Source organism: Kryptolebias marmoratus, linkage group LG15 (assembly GCF_001649575.2).
Source record: "Kryptolebias marmoratus isolate JLee-2015 linkage group LG15, ASM164957v2, whole genome shotgun sequence".
NCBI classification, from domain to species: domain Eukaryota; kingdom Metazoa; phylum Chordata; class Actinopteri; order Cyprinodontiformes; family Rivulidae; genus Kryptolebias; species Kryptolebias marmoratus.
The window spans coordinates 19,922,531-19,929,351 of NC_051444.1; the positions used below are offsets into that span (position 1 = coordinate 19,922,531).

A 6,821-nucleotide genomic window follows, 5' to 3' on the forward strand; every position below is an offset into this window, starting at 1 on the left:
AGCTGTAACAATTACATGTAACTAGCTAAATGTTGTAAAAAGTGACATCAGAAAATCAACACTACATTTTTAAACAGTGTTTGAAGCTAAATGTGACAAAATTTAGGCATGAATTTTTAGCACAAGCTCCTTTACAAACGGCGCCCCATACTTTTTAACGTTCATGCTGATTCATCTTATCTGTTTTCACCTTTGTTCTTTGTCTCTCGTCAACAGATCTGCTGCTCTAAACTTCTCTGTCCTGCTAAATCTATGTCACTATATCTAACTTTGTCTCTTTTCATAATCTCCATGTGCGTGCATGGCTCTGAGTGTGCGTTTGAGACCCTCAGTGCACCTGCCGTGAGAAACAGAAGCCCCTTTATTACCCTTTTTATTCAACAGACTCACACACACATAGAACCACACACTTCCGCATACACTCAACCTCACACAGACTGTTGAGCAGCAGATAGGAGAGGGGCCAGGTGTCGGAGAGAACCACTTCCTTCTTTTAACCCTCTCCTTCACCCATTATTATTTACTTTAATATAAAACAGAGACAAACCATTAAAGTTCAGTATGTAGGAAAAATGTGTAGTGGGAGAAGTGTCCTGAGTAGTAGTAACAGCATAAATGAATAATACTTCTGCTTGCTTATTAACCTACTATGAGACATGCAGGATTGGTCTCATGCATTTTCCTTTGCTATTTGTATAAATACAACTCGAAGTTCATGTTTTATTTTTTTGTTTGTTTGCCTGTTCATTTTTTTCTTGGACAAGTTTTATTGAAGTGGTACTCTGACCATTTTGAGGTTAGGTTCTGTGGAAAAGTTATAAACAACATCTTACCTGTTGTAGCTAGCTGTGGTGCCAGGAGGCTGTTTTTAAACAATCAGAGAAACTACAAGGTCAGGACTAAGATTTCCAGCATAAGCTCCATTTGTCTAGTTTTCCGTAAACTAAATAAAATAAAGAACTAGAAACACTGTTACGTTGATTTAATCTCTTTATAAGAAATATCCCAGTAAATGTTATGGGACAGAATGTTAGAGGAGTTTTGGCAGTTAGAGCAAGAGACTAAATTTATCCATTTCTGGTGATTTTTTGCCTAAAAGGAAGGAAGCAATAATGTCTAATGGAGCTGTCTCAGTTCTCTTTTGCAGCTGTCCGCGTAAAACTCCCTTTCAACGATTCGGTTTGGTACCTTTTCTGTTGATTCTCCAGTTTAATGGAAAAGATTACCAGCAGTGCTTGCTTTTCTTGTGACAACATCCAAAGTGTTTGCGAACTCAAGCTGCAGTCTATGGTAAATGAGGAGAAAACCATTCAAATGTCAACTGCTTGTGGCATTGAAGTGGTAGATGTTTCTGCTTTCCTCCACTATTTATCAGCAAAACAATCTAAACCTGTCGCTATAAAGGCATTCAGATGGTACAATTCTCTGTTAATATACCCATAGAATGGCTGACAGGTCTCTCAAACTGTTCAGGCAAGGAGTGCCCTAAGGAGTTCTTAAATACCACTTGGGACTCATTTGCAGCATCTTGATTTGACCTTTAGCCTAGGAGAGCTACATAGAAAATGCCCTTTACATTAAGCAATTTAAATCTATATAAACCCAGTTACAGGGGATTAGAAGAAGTGATAGCAATGCCTAATGTAATAAAGCACTCCAGGTCAGTAACAATTACATCACGTGATTGTTCTGTCATTAAAGAAAGAAAATTAGATATTTGTCTTCTGTCTGGACTGTGAGCTGTTCTCCAAAGTAAAATGACTGATTCCACTTTCACTTATCCTCCCGGCCTCTTTCGGCTCCCATTTCCATTCATACCTTTGTCTATCTGTCTGTCTGTCTGTCTGACACCTTGTCGCTTTGACAGCTGGCAAACGAGCAGAAGACAGGACAAAAATACCGGAAACAGCTCGCTGATTCAAAATAAGAGCTCAAAGTAAAACTGATTTGGCGTACTTAAACTAATTGTCAAGAAAATAAAATGTGAAAAAAGAAAAAATCCCGGTTTTCTCCTAAATGTTATTTTTTATTGATTTTATTGTGCAAGTTTTTTTAATTTGTGTTTTAAATTCATTTCAGTTCACCTGCGTTGCTTTTATGTTTTAAATTTTGTTCGGCACTTTGGACAACATAAGTTTTTTTTTAAATCTATTGCAGAAATGGACTTTGCCTATGACGTCAGACACTGGACAGATGTTATTTGGTGTTTAGTGCTCGTGTTCACTTTCGAGCAATGTGAAACGCTTTCGAATAAACTGAAAATATTCGGTTCAAGATTTCAGACGGTTCGCCGGCTCAGAATGCTTTATTTTGAAAGTCACACAGGAAGCAGTTAATGTTTACTGACGCCATCTTGTCTTCCCCGCCGCTTGTAAGCGTCTGAGACGGTGGTTCTCCCGACGTCTTCAGTTGAACGCTCCGCACGCGCGTCTCGTTTCTCAGACTTTTGACTCTTTTTTTTTTTTCATTTTTCTGGGGACAAAATTTCAAAGACACGAAATTGATTTAACCTACAAGCGAATTAAGCTTTTTTCTTTGCTCTGGTCTGCCTGACTCGCCTTTATATCATAGGCTGGAATTTAAACAAATTGAGTTTTCTCCGCGGTGTGTGGCGTGAAGGCATCTTTTCTTTTAGTTTTAGTTTTTTCCGTGGCTTCGTTCGGCTCCACGCTGCGGGTGAAAGTTGTACCTGCAGGCTCTGAGCTTCAGAAAGTCCAGGTGGACGGAAAAAGGACCCCGAGGACGAGGCAGCAGGTGAGCCTCCGCACCATGAAAACAACCTTCTTACTGTAACTTAGCTAGGCTAATGTTTTATTGTGCTATAAATAGCCCTTTGGAGGGGATTTGATACCCATTAGCAGCTCTGTCATAGATATTTTGACGTAGTAAAATAGCTTCTAGTGTTAAATAAGTACAATTTATAGCTAAAACGTGTCGGATTTAAGACCAGGAAAGCCCTTAACTTATGCATATTTCTCACCATTTTGAAGTTGTATATTGGTATATTGTTGTGGAAAATCCGGTGTTGCAACCCTGTTTATGTTAAGGCACAGTAGGCCTGCAAATAACATTTTCTTGCATATTCAGCATGGTTATCTCTGCTCCTACATTTGTCTTCCTTTGTCTCCAGTGGCAGGTTTGTTTTAAGCCCTGTGCATCCTTTTTTTTCCTCCTCCGCAACCCCAACCACCCCAAACATCACCTCCAAACACAGCCTGTGTTTGGAGGTGATGTTTGGGGTGGTTCAAAGGCAGGGATCGGGCACTTTACAGTAGTGTCAGCCTGATCTCTGCACAGCTGTAGCATGTGGTTTCCTGAGTGTGTGGAGGTGCAGAATCAAAAGACTTCACTCACAGGGTAAAAAGAAAAAAAAAGAAAAGCGAAAGGTTTAATACAAGGGCAATGGCACAGTTTGAAGGCTGTCACACGCAGATCAGAAACTGAAAGTCGACACAAAGATTTTTTGTTTTTTTCTTTTTCTTTTTGAAAAGCCCTGTGTCTTGAAATGCAAACATCGCAACGCAGAAGTGACTCATTGCAGAATACCCCTCTGCTTTGTGCTGACTTCATTTATCATAATGAGGAAAAGAAAGCCCTTGATGGCAGACTAAAACCTTGTGACCTACTACACCTAGAGACACGCTGGGGGTGGTCGACGCCTGATAATAGTCTGCCTATTGTCCGCGCACGTGTGTGTGTGTGCGGCTTTATTGATTTATTCATAACCCCAAAAGAGATATCTGCAGCATTCCACCTGCTCCTTCAATTTCCTCACAGGAGACATGGAGATTCATAAAAAAAAGGAGCACAGAGACACATGTGCAGGCGTGCACAGCGCATCACTATAGAGCTATCACAAAGAATGCAGCTTAGGGAGCATTCCACATCACTCCTATTAGCTCTAGTAGCGTCTCACTGGACATTTGTTGTTGTTTTTGTTGTTCAAAAGGTTATTTCTGCTTTTTCACAGCTGGGCTGGGTTTTATTTTAAGAGTTTGTGAAAAGATGTGAAAGGAGATTAAGAACGCTTTCAGAAGTCTCACTTCAGGACTTTTCTCAGCGTACCGTATTTTTTGCACGTGAAGACAGCAGCAGCTACAGGAAGACACTCGCCTATTGATTACGTTTTTTGGCACTAGAAAACCAACATGTTGTTGTCTTAAAATCACGTTGGCAGACGCGGACGACACCGCAGCACAGTGCTGTCTTCTCTGGCAGCAGTACCTCTGGCCTTTTATAAACGAGGCAAATGTGTTTTGTCAGGAGAGAATGTGAGAAGAACGTGTGACTCTTGTTGGACAGAAAACTGTAGATGTGATCGTACTTTTACTGTAAGCAAGTAAACCGAGTTTTGGTTTTTAAGCTTCACCATCCTCACCTTTCATGTTGTACAGACGGTCGGAGGAGTCTGTACGTGTACGTGTTGGGTTTTCAACAGCCCCCCCCCCAATCAGCCAGTGATCTTTGACTCTTATTCACGCTCGCTGTCACTTCATCCCTAAAGCAGCTTTTGTTCTTCGGATTACTTCTTCCCGGCACATTCTTTTCTGCTCCACTCTGCTGCTTGTGGAGGAGTGGAAGAAACGGAGACGGAAAAGCTGCTGAAGCTCCATTCTGTACACTGCGAGCCCCCCCTCCACACACACACACCCACCCACCCCCTGCCGCTGATCTGTCAGTTCGGCTTTGGCGACGGCTGAACCTGAACTGCGCCACGGCTGGTTTTGAGACAGACATGTCACACATCAAACACCGGTTTCACGTCCTCTGGAAATTTTAAGGGTTTCTTTCAGGTGAGGAGTCAGAAAAGCGGTCAGACTGCTGCAACAGCAGGATGTGGTCATTTCAAGGCAAGATGTTAAAAACAGAATTGCTGTATTGCATGGTTTAAAACCAAAGCTGAAGCTGCAGGTTAGCTGATCATATGCTTATAGATTCCTTTGCTCAGTCGGATGTAATCACATGGCAGTAATGATGCATTTTCTGTAAAATGTGTGCCAGCATGTGACTTCTGCTCTGTGGTTTGTGGTCGTGTTGGTCATATTACAGACATTTCTCAAAAGGTCTGAGTTTCCACAGACTGAAAGCACAACAGTTTTGGGCCTTTGTGTCAGGCTCACAGTGGCTACAACTAAGTACTTGGCTGTCACACATTTCCTTTGTGCACAGAAGGAAAGCAAAAATGGATCAGATCCAAAGGGGCTTGATGTGCTGTTGGGCATGGAAGTATTATACTGAGACTATCATAATGAACAGCTACAGAAGCCGTTAGGGGGGCTCAAGGGCCACGTCATAAATTAGGTTTGTACTGTATGTCAGGTATTGGACTGTGCTCCTGTTCAAGACTTTTGACAGGGTCCTTGCGTTTTCTGTCAGTGACAGCAGGGTTCAGTTTAAGGTGGCTAGTTTGTACATACAGACTATACTGCGTATAAGAACTAAAGGGTACTTCAAGACGTGGCACACATCCTCCAGGATGCTGATAATATCACAATCTGTTAACGGTTTTGCCACACACACAGTTACTGTTCGGCAATCCTGGAGCCGAAGGAATGCAAAAATGCTTGTAATCTTGTAACAATCTGTCACTACTTGTTCCATTCACCATTGTTCAGGATTTTATTGTCTTTTAGTTTTATCTGTCGTGTTTCTCTCATATGCGGTACCCTCGTGAGTTCAGTAACAATGGATTAATGATGCTGCGAGCAGGAAAATCCATTTAGCGCGTCCTATTTTGTCAGTTCATAACGTCAGTATTTGCTTCCACTGCCTCAATTATGAAGTGGCACAAAGACGAGGCAAATATAGTCGACCCAGTCAATAATATTTCACTTCTAAAACAGAACTTCATAACCCAAATGATTCCCTTTTACTCTTGTTGTTTGCAACAACAGCAAAAGAAAAACAAAAAACAAAAACAGATGTGTGTTTCAAACACACAACTAACCACATTTTTAAACTTTCTGATTTCCTGAGTCTTTTCACATTCTGACAGACTGTAGATGTTTAGGGACTGAAGTTCTCCAGTTCTACATTTAGTCACTTTTGTTTTGAAGTCTGATGCAATCTTGCACAAAATGACTTATTCCTGTTTGGAGAGGCCGTTAGAGCATTAATGCTCTTTTTTTATGCAGCACATATCACCGATTATCTGGTAACAAGGTCACATTTAAGAAACTCTTCATTGAGCCTTCTCAGTGTGTGGCTGCCATCATTTCTGGATTTGTATAAACTTTGTGAATACATTGACACGCTGAACAGCATTTCCTTTGTACCCGTGTCTGTGAATAATGGTAAAATTCAATTAGCTGACTGCAAGACATATAATGTCAACTGACAGTCTTCACATCTGCTCTAATTGTGGTTTGATAGAAACCACAATGAAACTTGACAGCTACCTTTGTAGTAAAATACAAGGGAGTTTTGATAGCTGCAGCCTCATTATCAGCATATTAGAAGAGCCGTGGTGTGACAGTGTCTTTGAGTGGTTTTAGTTTCTTACAGTGGTACGCAACACAAGTAGCATCTTGTCATTCTCTAATTAGTGGATAGTTAGATATAGTATGGTATGTTCAGTACTTCTGTAATATATGGAAGGTGAAGTGCCTCCATATATACCCTTAGATAGCCTACACATCTCTGAGTGAAGAATCTGTACCCATATTGTGTGTCATCAGTGTTTTGGCTGCCCGTCCACCGAGTCAGATTTACTACAAAATGTAAAGATGATGACAGTAAATGAGTCATACCCCTATATGACAACAAAGAAGGGGACGATTTACTGGAAAGCCCGAAGCATCAGGTGCTAGGGGTGGGGGTGG

General features: G+C 41.2%; 1 protein-coding gene across 1 annotated transcript in view; it reads left to right on the forward strand.

The window, feature by feature from the left end:
* Nucleotides 1-2,393: 2,393 nt before the first annotated feature.
* Nucleotides 2,394-6,821, forward strand: part of adgrg1 (adhesion G protein-coupled receptor G1) — a 19,001-nt gene continuing 14,573 nt past the window's right edge. The window contains exon 1 of the mRNA XM_017425909.3: nucleotides 2,394-2,754. The gene's annotated coding sequence lies outside the window, so the exon portion shown is untranslated. The remainder of the gene's footprint in view (nucleotides 2,755-6,821) is intronic.